This window comes from Pituophis catenifer, unplaced genomic scaffold, assembly GCF_029215685.1.
Source record: "Pituophis catenifer annectens isolate HBS135680 unplaced genomic scaffold, rPitCat1.0.hap2 SCAF_3, whole genome shotgun sequence".
Taxonomy (NCBI): domain Eukaryota; kingdom Metazoa; phylum Chordata; class Lepidosauria; order Squamata; family Colubridae; genus Pituophis; species Pituophis catenifer.
The window spans coordinates 66661949-66675155 of record NW_027256883.1 but is presented as its reverse complement, the minus strand read 5'-3'; the positions used below and the strand labels follow the sequence as shown (position 1 = coordinate 66675155).

The window sequence follows — 13207 nt, the reverse complement described above, 5'->3', positions numbered from 1 at the left end:
TTGTTGTAGGCCCTGGTGTTGGGCCTATCTTTCTTGGACATTTTTAATTACTTATTGAGTCAATTAACCATCCTCTGCTACCAGCTTGTTGCAATATTTTCAGGATCAGACTCAATAAAGATAATAGAAGTTATAGGTTTAAATATAATTCTCTTTAATCATAATAGGCATTCTATATTCGCTGAATATTCAAGATAGAAGCAAGGAAAATGGGGAGGATGGCTCCTTTTATATACAAGGGGCGGAGCCAGGAATGGGAGTGGTAAAATATGAATACATTAAAGCTCAAGTAATAAGTTAACCCCTGATGTTCCATATATACATTATTTACACATTAGAGAATAAGGCATTTACATCTGACAGACTCGAATCAAAGAAATGGGTAGCTGTCCCCTTGGCACTCTTCTAAAAGGTCTCCCACCCTCATCTTTTTCACAGAGGCTGCTTATTCCCGTAGAAGTCAAGCTCGAAATAGATCATCCCTCCGTGCGTTTGACCATCTCCTGGCTGGATCCCTTAAAATAATAACGGCGTGTGTTTGTGTTTGTGTGTGTCTGTGTGAGAGAGAAAGAGAGAGAGAGGAGGCTGCAACGAGAGGGGCAAGCAACCTTTTCTCCCTCCATCTGCCTGACAGGCTCCCCTCAGGTGGAGGGGGGGGAAGCAGAAGCCCGAATACTCCTCAATGAACGGCTGAAAGCGCTCTCCCTCCCCACCCCACCCCACCTCCGCCCCGACGTCGCTGGCGGCGGGAACAGCCAGTTTCTATAGCGACGGCACTGATCCGGGCTGCTCTCCTCCCGGTAGTAACAAAACCAGGGAGCCCCGCCGCTCTGCCCGACATTCCCCGTGGCTGCTGCGGCAGAACTGGGTGAGCGAGCCAGAAGGAAACGCGCCGTCTCCGGCACAAACCCCCGCCAAGCAAGCAAGCAAGCAACCAAGCAAGGTAGGGCGCGAGGCGCGCCGGGCTGCGCCTTCGCCCGCGTCCCGCTCGCCGGGTTGCAGGGAGAGAAACGGCGCTCTCCGGGCTCCAGCAGCCTCCGAGCTTCTCTCTCCTCTGGCCGCTGACGGTGGTTATGGAGAGGAGGGAGGGAGGAAGGGCGCGACAGGCGGGTCGATTCGATGGAGCGAAGTGGCGTGAAGTGAGGCGAAAGCAGATAAAGAAAGCCACAGCCTCAGAAGTGAGGAAAGTTTGGCTGCTCCGGTTGCGGCTCAGCAGCAGCCAAAAGTGCTCAGGTCTGCAGGGCTTCGGGAGATTGGGGGTGGTGGTGGGGAGAGCATTTGGTGGGCCCACTGAGGAGATTCCCCTCGTGCCTTGTATTGATGGAAGCGGGTCGAAATCATAGCGGTCGTTTTGATCGATTGTCCAGGTCTGAAATCAGATTCATTAATAAAGGGGAATATTTGTAGGTCAGGGCTGAAATGAGGGGGGAGGGGTCCCCAGTGTTCTCTGAGGTTGCTTGTTTTCTTGCAGACGTTTCATTACCCAACTAGGTAACAGCATCAGTGCTCGTAAGGAGGGCTGTTTGCTGTAAGCACTCCTTACTAGCACTGATGATGTTACCTAGTTTGGGGTAATAAAACATCTGCAAGAGCTCAGAGAGGACCCCCTCATCTGATTCATTGACATCTGCCAGATTGTAACTGAATGTATACATTCAGAGCTGAAGCCCTTCTTGATTTCTGGGGGATCCATTTTTACCCTAAGTCTTCTCCCACCCATTGCAATGAAACTGCTGTTTGTGGAGATGTTGCCTCCAGGAATTGTTGAAAAAGATGGAAATGCCCTGTCTTCCACAGTGCACTTGTAGTACTTTACTGTTTGCTGGATGAGGGTCATTTTCTAGCTTGATCAGGGGGAACAAGTTCATTTAGTATAAAGAGTATAAAGATAACTTTACAAGGAACTGATGCTTGTATACTTCCATTTGCTCACTCCATTACATGTAAGAGGCACAGCATTTATTGGTTTTCTTGAATACATGCTTAATGTAGTTTTGCAGTAAAGGAATAGGTAGGTCCTTTTTAGAATATCTGCCTAATGTTTTGATCATATCAGTGGTATATTGTGTTTAATAATGGATTATAATTGGAAAACTGTTCAAACAACATTGGGTATTATTTTTCTGATGGGTCCTCAAGTTAACTTTGAATTTTTAATGTGAAATGTTCTGTTATATTTACATTTAGTTATTATTCTAAGAGCACACTTTTCTTTAATACTGTTTAATAGGCTGACAAACTAAGATGGAAGCACTTTGCTACTTCAAAGTAAAATAGTTTAATTCAGTGACAAAGAGAATAACAAAGGAGTAATTTATAAGCTTGTACATGCTTGCAATACAAATAGTTTGAATTGTATTTAACAAAACTGTTAATGTCAACTGTTAGCTTTGCTACAGTTTATTCCTACGAACAAGTAGCGTTTGGTGGAAACCCAAGAAAATAATGTAACAATTATTCCTTCAGAATAATTGTTCTGATCAGGTATTTTTAATTTATGAGGTACTTCATTAGTTACAATCTTTACAAAAGGAAAAGAATGTTCTGACTTCAAATAATTGCATAAAAATTTTCAGGAATAGATATAAATAAGAAGAGAGGGTAATGAATTAAAAGGATTACAAATTACAAAGATCAATAATTTTTAAAATAAGCAGTTTACTCAGATTTAAGTATGCAAACAGTTTTCTGGCAGAATTTATATCTAACAATAGTTATAGGTAATTTTTTTAAGTATTCAGCTATTTCTAGTATAGTACAAAGGTGCTGTTACAGATAAACATTTAATCTGCCACGTTTCTGTTTATTAGAACTTCTAAACCCATTATTCTTTAGCAAGGTAGCATGGGCATGAAAAAATAGATGATAGACAGATAGTCAGGCAACCAAACGGATGATATAGGGGAGAGAGACAGAGAGAGATCAGAGGTAAGGGCTGCTGTGTTCAGTAGAATTGCTTCATTTGGGGGCTTGGATTGCAGCCTAAGACATTATGGGCACTTTCAGACATCGCATTTGCATCACTCCAAGATCAATGGTACCCTTGTGATCACATGCCACAGTCTCGGTTAGATGGAAGAACTGATTAACTTCCAGCTTTGCTTGATACAAAAGGAATACAAATAAGTCCTCAACCTACCGAGTTCACTTAGTGACCATTCAAAGTTCCAATGGCAGTTCCTGTCTTTCCTTTTCTCTGTGGCTAAACCATCTAATATCACACACTATTTTTGCACAAGATTAAAGAAACGCAAGTGGGAAATGTCATGGCATCTTACTTTCATGTCAATCTTTTTTTATTATAATTGTTGAGGGGGAAAAAAGCATAAAGTGAATGAGTGAAGGTGTAGTGATTTCCCCCCCCCCCAAGTTTTTTAATTACCTTGTCAGCTGGAGGTAACACTGGTTGGATCACCCAGAATTCTCTGCATTTCTAAGAAGGCAGTAATGATTATGACATTAATGCTTTCATAAATTGATTTTAAGAGTTTGAAAATAGTGGTTCTGTGGGAACGGCTTTTTGCTTCAATGACTGTCGAGTTTAAATAGGTGTATGCGACTAGACTATTTCTATGGTAAAGAATTTATATCAGAGATACAAAAATAAATTTAATATTTCAATATCTTTCCATGAAATTTATAGTAAAAATGAATGCTGAAATATTGAGAACAACAGTGAATTCCCAGATGTTTAGAATAAATGTTGAAATAGTGAAAAAAAAGCAGAATAAAACACTCTTGACAGTACTGGATTTGCAATGGCATATGCACTGTGTCAAATAATATTTTTCATTCACTGCTTCTTTTTGTATTTACTTCTACTGTATTTCCTTCTGTTGGTGTATATTCTTATATAATAATGTGATACCTTTTTATCTGTGAAACTGACTGAAACCTATGTTAGTAGCCTAGTACAAAAGTATATGATTAGGATTTTTTTCCTTACTGAAAATTACAAATATATTATCTGGCAGCAAGAGGTGACGTATCAGTGTAAAAAAGCCATGGATCTCACAGTGTGTATGGCCCAGATAAGGAAAGCATGGAAAGTTAAAACATATTTAACTTTAAAATCCAAAAGAAAATTCACGCCTTTCCTAAAACATTAATAATCAAGCTTTATTAAAACCCAGATGTGCATTGATAAATTATGTTATTCTCTGCATTTTAATTTAATGTCACACACATAGTAAAACTATGTAATAAAAGTGAACAATCTATGAGTATATACATACTCATATACCAGTGCATAATTGCTATCCTTGCCATATGAAACCTCTGTTGCTTAAAATGTGCTTTTCTTTCTGGGAGGATGGGGCATAAAATGTACACTCTAATCTCTTTGAAGGCATAAGCAAAAGAGTCAGTATATTTAGAATCCTCCGAAAGGCCATTCTATATCCTCTTGATCGAACTATACCGACCATTAGGATGAAGTGAAGGAAGCCCAGAAGCCAGGAAGGAAAATACAGTATGAGATTGTGGGCAGAAATAAAATTTAATATTTTACGTGCATACTCTTGAAGATTTGGGTCCCTGCCAAAAAGCAACTTCAAGCACATGTAGGCACTTGCCAATGACCCCTAGAGCCTGTGGTTTTACTGTTGCTATGGTACTCTGTTGGGACCTAGTTGTAAGCTTTGCAGGGAAATCTCCTGTGGCCCTCACACACATTCTGAAGTGTATCTACTTCTGCCTATTTATTTAGTTAATCACACAGCGTTAACAAGCTATTGACATACACCTGCATCCTAAGGTGTGCTTTCCCCAATTAGTCCTCAAGTGTTGCTATCTTAAAACATTCAGCTGTTTGGATTTCATCGCTAATCACTTGTTCCTTGCTAAAACACCAGTGGCATGTCCTATTTTGATGATGGGCTCATATTTCAGAACATCACAGAGAAAGGTGGGGGTTTTGCACAGAATTATACCTTCTCGTTCTTTAAATAATGTCATCAGAATATTCTATTTATAGGTAATATATATGAACGTGGAGTAAAGTGGACTCCTCTATGTGCATTCCCTTGTGTAAAGTGGTATATGTGCATAAATATACTTATAGTCAGAAGAAAATACGTAAATATATGATCATAAAATAAAGACCTAAAGTAGAAAAACTGTTTAATAGTATTTTCACCACCTTGTTTTCCTCCTACAGTATTCACCTCAGTGCTGGATTAATAAGTGTGTTTTATTTCTACTCTGGCAGTGAGAGTTACAAGAGGGACAAGTGCTGGTAGTCTTCTACTTACAACAGTTCATTTAGTGACAGTTCAAAATTACAACAGCACTGAAAAAAGTGACTTACAACTGTTTTTCACAGTTACGACCTTTGCAACATCTCCATTGTCATGTGATCAAAATTCAGAGGCTTGGCAACTGATTCATACTTATGACCATTGCTGTGTCCCAAGGTCACATGATCCCCTTTTGCAATCTTCTGACAAGCAAAGTCAATGGGGAAGCCAGATTCACTTAACAACCAGATTCACTTAACAACAACATCAACTGCGGTGATTCACTTAACAATTGTGACAAGAAAGATCATAAAACGGGACAAAACTCACTTAAATGTCTCAATGAACAACAGAAAAGTGCACTGGTATCTCTCAGCAACCCGTCCTTTTGTTATATAAAAGAAAATAGAGCAACGAGCAAGAATGAGAGTGAGAAAAAAAAATAATTTTAATTTAATTTAATTAATTAAATTTATATGCTGCCCCTCTCCGAAGACTCAGGGCGGCTCACAATACATTTAAACAATCATTACAAAAGAGAAGAGCAAGGAAAGGAGAAAGGTATAGGAAGAGAGAATGTGAAAGATGGAAAAGATGGATCATCTATAGAGTAGGTGAGGGCTTCCCAATAACATAGATGTCTCAATTGCCATATGATTCAGGTCTGAAAGGTGAGTGAGGGTCTTCCTGGAAAAGCAGAAAAAGGTGAAAAATTCTCCTATCCACTTTGCGGATGATATTGACTAAGCCATAATCTATCAATCCTCATCTTTTCCATTCTCATTCCAAACCCATGGTTAGAAAGAACATCTCTGCTTGATCTTTTATTTATAACCAGCAGAAAATTCACCCATTTTTTTTCTTAACTTGTCTCACATGAATATTATAACAGATCTAGATCCGTTCCAGTCGGGCTTCAGGCCTGGGTACAGCACGGAAACGGCATTGGTCGCATTGGTTGATGATCTCTGGAGGGCTCGGGACAGGGGTTGCTCCTCGGTCCTGGTCCTGTTAGACCTCTCAGCGGCTTTTGATACCATCGACCATGGTATCATGCTGCACCAGTTGGAAGGGGTGGGGGTGGGAGGCACCGTGTTGCGGTGGTTCTCCTCCTTTCTCTCCGACCAGTCGCAGTCTGTGTTGACAGGGGGGCAGAGGTCGACCCCGAGGCCCCTTGTATGTAGGGTGCCACAAGGATCGGTCCTCTCGCCTCTTCTGTTCAACATTTATGTGAAGCCGCTGGGCGAGATCATCCATGGTTTCGGGGTGAAGTACCACCAGTACGCTGATGACACTCAGCTGTGCATCTCCACCCCGGATCACCCCAATGATGCCCTTGAAGTGATGTCCCAGTGCCTGGAGGCCGTGCGGATCTGGATGGGGAGAAACAGACTCAGACTCAATCCATCCAAGACCGAGTGGCTGTGGTTTCCGACATCCCGATATAGTCAGTTGATGCCATCACTGACTATTGGGGGCGAGTCGTTGGCCCCCACGGATAGGGCTCGCAACTTGGGTGTCCTCCTGGATTCACGGCTGTCTTTAGAAGAGCATTTGACAGCTGTGGCTGGGAGGACTTTTTATCAGGTCCGCCTGATTCGCCAGTTGTGCCCCTTTCTGGATCGGGACTCGTTACATACGGTCACTCATGCCCTCGTCACCTCACACCTGGACTACTGTAATGCTCTCTACATGGGGCTCCCCTTGTGGAGGACCTGGAGGCTCCAGCTGGTCCAGAATGCAGCCGCGCGGGTGGTTATGGGAGTGACGTGGCACTCCCAAGTACTCCCCTCCTGCGCAAGCTGCACTGGCTCCCGGTGGTCTTCTGGGTGCGCTTCAAGGTTTTGGTCACCACCTTTAGAGCGTTCCATGGCTTAGGACCAGGATACTTACGAGACCACCTTCTGCCACCAGTAGCCTCTCACTGACCAGTACGCTCTCATAGAGAGGGGTTCCTTAGGGTGCCGTCAGCCAAACAGTGTCGACTGGCGGCCCCCAGGGGGAGAGCCTTCTCTGTGGGGGCACCTGCCATCTGGAATGAGCTCCCCCTGGAGATACGGAGGATCCCAGATTTGTGCACTTTCCGCCGCGCCCTCAAAACATTTTTATTCCAGCAGGCTGGACTGGCTTGACTCTCTCTTTTAATTTGCTTTTAAGTTTTATACAAATTGGGTGTTTTTAAATTCATTTTTTGGGCCAAAATTATTTAATGTACTTTTAATTGGTTTTTAACTTTTGTATGATGTATTTTTAACTTGTGGCTGTTCACCCCCCTGAGTCCTTCGGGAGTAGGGCGGTATATAAATTGAATAAAATAAAATAAAATAAAATAAAATAAGGGCAGCCCCACTTGTTGGTCTTTTTCTAAGAGAGATTAGAGCATGGCTGTCAGGATAGAACAAATGATGAAAGCAGGCTAGCAGGTGTTTGAGCCCTAAGACTACGTATTTAATTGCTCTCCTACAAGTACAAAGAGTGATGAAGATTTTTCCATACATGGTATTTAACTGAGAAAACGTTGGTACTACACTGCTGTTTTTTAGAGCTTTTGCAGATCAGGGCAGCAAAAATCCAGATGACTGGGTGATGAAAGAGAGATAATATAAAAAAATCTCTTAACTGTTTAATTCCATCCAGCAACAACTTGGATTTCTGGAGACTAAATAAGGTATCTTTATTGTTTTCCCATAATGTCCTCCTACTTGAGCAGCCAAACCAATTTTCTTTTGGTTTGGCTTTGGTAGGATTCAGTACAAAACTTGTATTTTGCAATTTCTTGCCAAATCTCAACAACTTAAGGTTGACAGGAATGAAGATAATCATACAGCCAGCTTCAAACTACTTTACAGGGGACTGGGGAATGAAAACAGCACCATATAAATGCCCAGAGAATGAAGTTTAGATCCTGTGAAGATGGATAAAAGCTCTGTGGAAAAATCCATTTCAAGTTGCAAAGATTTCTTTGGATGGAATGACTAAATCACTACTGTATGTGAAATGTCCTTGCAATGCTTGGGAGTTGCAGCAATATCTGCAAAAGGGATACATTTATGATAGGCATTCCATATTGGACCTGCAAAATTGTAAGCAAAAAGTTTAGATAACAAAAAGTTATGGAAACTCTAGCTCTTTACTCCCACCTTGTGGTTGTGATGATTTTTGCTACCTTTTGTCATTTCAAACCCTTGCCATAAGGTAGTCTTTGACTTAACATGCCCAGTTACCAGTGGTGGGTTCCTCCCGGTTCCACCTGGTTCCGCCAAGCCGGTAGCGGTGATGATATGACTTCACCGAACCGGTTCTGCCCCCCCGCCCCCTACCCCCGCATTATTCTTACCTTTTATTTGGCCCCACCCCCAATCTATTGCTGCCTCCTGAGTCCCAGCTGATGGGCTATAAGGAAAAAACCTTTAAACTCTTGCCGTGGGGCTTCAAAGGGCCGCCCTACAGCTGATCAGTGGTAAAAGGCAGTTTGGTGGTAGACCGGTGCCTCCAAAAACAAATGAGTAGACCGGTGCCTGCAAAAATACATGAGTAGACCAGTGCCTGCAAAAATAAATGGGTAGACCAGTGTTTGCAAAAATAAATGAGTAGACCGGTACAGCTCTGCAAGCAGTTAAAAGCCTGATAGACCAGTACCTCTGCTAAATCCTAAAGAATTGTCACATGACCATCAAGCCACGCCCACAAAATAAGCCACGCCCACAGAACCGGTAGTTTAGAACCCACCTTTGCCAGTTACGGTCATAAGTCAATTGTAAAGTAGACCATCACGTGGCCCACCCAATTTTACAGCCTTTTTTGCAGCTGCTGTTAAGAGAAGCACCATGGTCATTAAGTGAACCCATTGTTTGCTACGCTTCTTTGACAGAAACTAGAAATAAATGCTGGTTTTCAGCAAAAACATTGTAAATCACAATCATGTGTTTGTGGGACTCTGCAAACAGCCATTAATGTGGGCCAGTTGCCAAGTGCCTGGAATGATCATGGGAGGGGTCCAGCCATCGAAACTTTGGAACTGGTTCATAAATACTTTTTTTGAGGGGGGGGGAGTCCATTATAACTTTGAATGGTTGCTGAGTGACTGATTGTAAGTCAAGGATGCCCTGTTTTCTGTCCTTTTGCTTGACGCCTCAAGTATGGGACAGATATTTGTGTATGCTTAGGTAATTAGTTGTTAATTAAGAAAGCTGATATTTGTCACAAAATTGTTTGATAGCCCAATCTTTTACTGTATCATTCAGAGCAACAGATTGGCAAGAAGAAGTCCAAGCAGCACATTATACTTCGTGCAAGCAAAAAGCCATTTTGCAAGATTCTGTGGGAAACATTTTACAGTACAATAATCCAACTGATCGTGTCTGCAGGTGTTTTGTTTACATGAATATGCAGTGTTATTCTTTTGTAGGCATAGGCTTATCCCTGAAGAGGTGATATATGTTAATACCGTTTCCCTGAAAATAAGCCCTAGCATGTTTTAATGTGTGTGCCTAATATAAGCCCTACCCCCAAAATAAGCCCTTCTTAAGAGTCTGCACAGCCACCTGGCTACACATTCTGTCTGGTTGTTCACCATGCCGCAGCCACAAGGAAGGCAGGAGGGTGTGGCTGCTCCATGCGTGTTGTGGCCCGTCAGCGGCCTGTGCAGCTAGTAGCTGATTCCGACAGCAAGGAGGCTGGTGTGCTGCTGCACCAGCAGCCTGCACAGCTGGCACTCGAGTCAGACAATGAGGAGGCTGGAGAAGATGTGGTGCCAGAGGTGGGGATTCAGCCAGGACCTTCAGAACCTCCAGAAGCTCCCATAAGCGAAGAGGAAGAAGAGGAGGAGCCACTTCTTGATGCACGAGCGCGCAGAACTGCCAAAAGGCAGGAGTGGCTCCTCAGGACGAGGTCTCCTCGAGAGTAAGGCTTGGGGCTAATTGGCCACTCCCTTAGCCTATTTAAGGAAGGACGACGACTGAGGCAATTTGCAGGGAACAACTTCGTTCACTCTCCTTCGTCTTGATCTTAGTTCTCTTATCAGCTTCCTGCAAATTGCTTCTGGGCTTTCTGCCAACCATAGTGAGATTACGATTATTTATTCTTTGGATTCTTGTAGGCTGTTAAGAAAGTTAATTAACAGTCTTTGTTTGAAAAAGACTGATTTAATTTAGTAAACTAAGGTTTGTACAGACTTTGTGTGTGCTGTGTTCTTTGGGGTCCATAGCTGGGGCAGAACAATGCACATCGCACCGGTTTACCTTAGGGCCCCTGGCGTCTAGGCTATCCACATCCACACCTGTCTTGCGGCGGCAGCACCAGCAACCATGTGCAGCAGGAGCCCATGTGGCAGCCGGCCCACTTCTTCTGCTTGCTTGCAGCCGCAATGGAGAAGGAGGCCAAGTGGTGTGCTGGTTTTGGTGCCATGACCGCAAGGTGAGGCAGGTGTCGGGACATGGATGGCCTGGCTGCAGGGGCCCTGATGTAAGATGGTTCAGGATGAAGGGGGCAGCTCCAACCCCCCATCTCACCTTGCGGCCGTGGCACCAACACATCACTTGGCTTCATGCTCCGCAAGCAAGCAGAAGAAGTGGGCCAGTGGCCACACAGGGTCCTGCTGGATGTGGCTGCCAGAGCCACCACTGCGAGGCAGGTGTCGGGGCGTGGATGACCTGGCTGTAGGGGCCCTGAGGTAAGCCAGTGTGGACAAGCAGAAGAAATTGGCCTCCCATATATGGAAAAAAAAAACAAAGACACCCCCCCCAAAAAAATAAGTCCTAATGCTTATTTTGGGACTCAAAAGAAAATACGACATGGTCTTATTTTCGGGGAAACACAGGTATTTTAAATCTGCCTTTGAGAGCACCACCATCATTTTTCAATACCTATTTATTAATAGTATAAAAAACTTATATGTAATTGGCAAATTATTTTTCCCAGCATTGTAATTTCATGTCAAGAAAATCTAGGTTTAAAAAAGTGTCTAACACAGGACCCTTGCCAAAACTAAAGATTTATAAGGTATTCTTGAGGACTTACTGTAATATGCTATGTTTTGTCAGAATATGCATGGTTGTTTTGTAAAGCAAGCCTAAATTTAGAAGCAAATTGCCTATATATAGTCTAAATACTATTTGTATACGCAGATAGCATTTAGACTATATATAGGCAATTTGCCTCTAAATTTAGGCTTGCTTTACAAAACAATCACTTATTAAAACAGTTATTGTGCCTGGATGAATGTGAATCACTAAAATACTATTATTAAAAAGCTACTAGAAAAGGACTGCAGATTTCCTAGATATTTCACCTAGTGTTTAAGATTATGTTATTCATGCATTTTTTCAGAAAATAAATGATTACAGGTAGTAGACTTTTATATATCCATCATTATAAAAAGGATTTAGAGAGAAGAAATGGGATAAAAGGAGGAAGGGTGTAGAATTTCACAGATAAATCAGTTTAATACAAAATATATGCATTTGGAAGAAATGCAGTTTCAGACTAAAATTTGCACTGGTATCTATCAGTGTATTTAATATTTTGTTATTTTTACTTTAATAATATTTCAATGTGGACATACAATTTCACACAAAGTGATATGCTGATATATCATGGTATATGTGCATAAATATACATATAGACAGAAGAAAATACATAAATATATGATCATAAAATAATGATCTAAAGTAGAAAAACTGCTTAATAGTATTTTCACCACCTTGTTTTCCTCCCTACATTATTCACCTCAGTGCTGGATTAATTAGCAGGAAGAGAATTAATATTTGAATGTATATTCATGGGAGAGAAAGGGATTACAAGAGAGTACGCAGGTACGTATTGGATGCATAACAGATACAGTGCCCTTGCTGACCTTAATAGGGACACTAAAGTGACAGGTGAAGGTTGTTGTGTTGATGATAACTCAAATAAGCAGGGGATTATGGTCCAAGTTGAAGAACTTGCTTTGGATAGGGACAAGTGTGAATCAGGTATTACACATCAGTCATGCAAGAAGAGCAAAAAGAGATTCAATTGTAGGTTGGTGATTCAATTGTAAGGGATGTAAATTTAGGAAATGATACGGAAGTTTTGAAAGAGGTCAGGTGTCTGCCAGGTGCTACTGCCAGCAAAGACAAGAGGTGTATCTTTAAGATAGTCAAGAATGCCAGTAAGAACTGTGATGTTGATGGTATTATAGATCTTGGCACAAATGATCTGTCCCAAAAAGATGTACTTTCTGTGCAGAATGATTTCCAGAGCTTGGGGTACGAACTTAGTAGTATAGGCTGTATGGTTACCTTTTCAAAGGTTTTACCAGTATATAAGGAAAAGGCCAGCATATAGCATAGTTTAATGTGTGGCTGAAGGAATGGTGTAAAAGGGAAGGCTTTGATTATATTAGTCATGATATCTGCACCTGGTCCAATGAAAAACTGTACAAAACAGATGGTTTGCATCCATCAAAGAAAGGGACTGAGTTACTTGGCATTAAATTCACAGATTTTCTAGATAAACATTTAAACTGAACAGCAGGGACAGAGAATTAATTAATACAGAACATTTCTGTCCCCAGCAATCTAAAATTAATAGTGCTATCAGTGCATGTAGTGAGTGCCATACCACGTGCACTAATCAAACAGGTGGTAAGGCAGTAGGGAACAACACAGGTTATGTAGAAAATAAACACAGGGTCAGTCAAAATGGACTCAAATGTCTATACACCAATGCACAGAGTATGAAGAATAAACAGGGTGAATTAGAAATTCAAGTAAATGAGGGCAGATATGATATTGTTGCCATTATGGAAACTTGGTGGGATGAAACCCACAAATGGAACGTACAGCTAGAGGGATTTAAATTATTTAAAAGAAATAGACCAAATAAAAGAGGAGGTAGAGTTGTACTATATATAAGAAATAACTACATCTCTACAGAAATAGAGCACAACTATGATGAAAACTGCCTGGAATGCATTTGGGTCAATGTAA

The 13207-nt window shown here is 41.7% G+C and overlaps 1 protein-coding gene across 2 annotated transcripts in view; it reads left to right on the top strand.

Annotated features, from left to right (window-relative positions):
- The first annotated feature begins 784 nt into the window (after positions 1–784).
- Positions 785–13207, top strand: part of RNF182 (ring finger protein 182) — a 32604-nt gene continuing 20181 nt past the window's right edge. Inside the window, exon 1 of one of the 2 annotated variants that reach the window (XM_070942493.1) lies at positions 785–868. The gene's annotated coding sequence lies outside the window, so the exon portion shown is untranslated. Of the gene's footprint in view, positions 869–1159; positions 1234–13207 lie in introns of those variants that run through there. The other variant, XM_070942491.1, reaches the window with a different exon arrangement.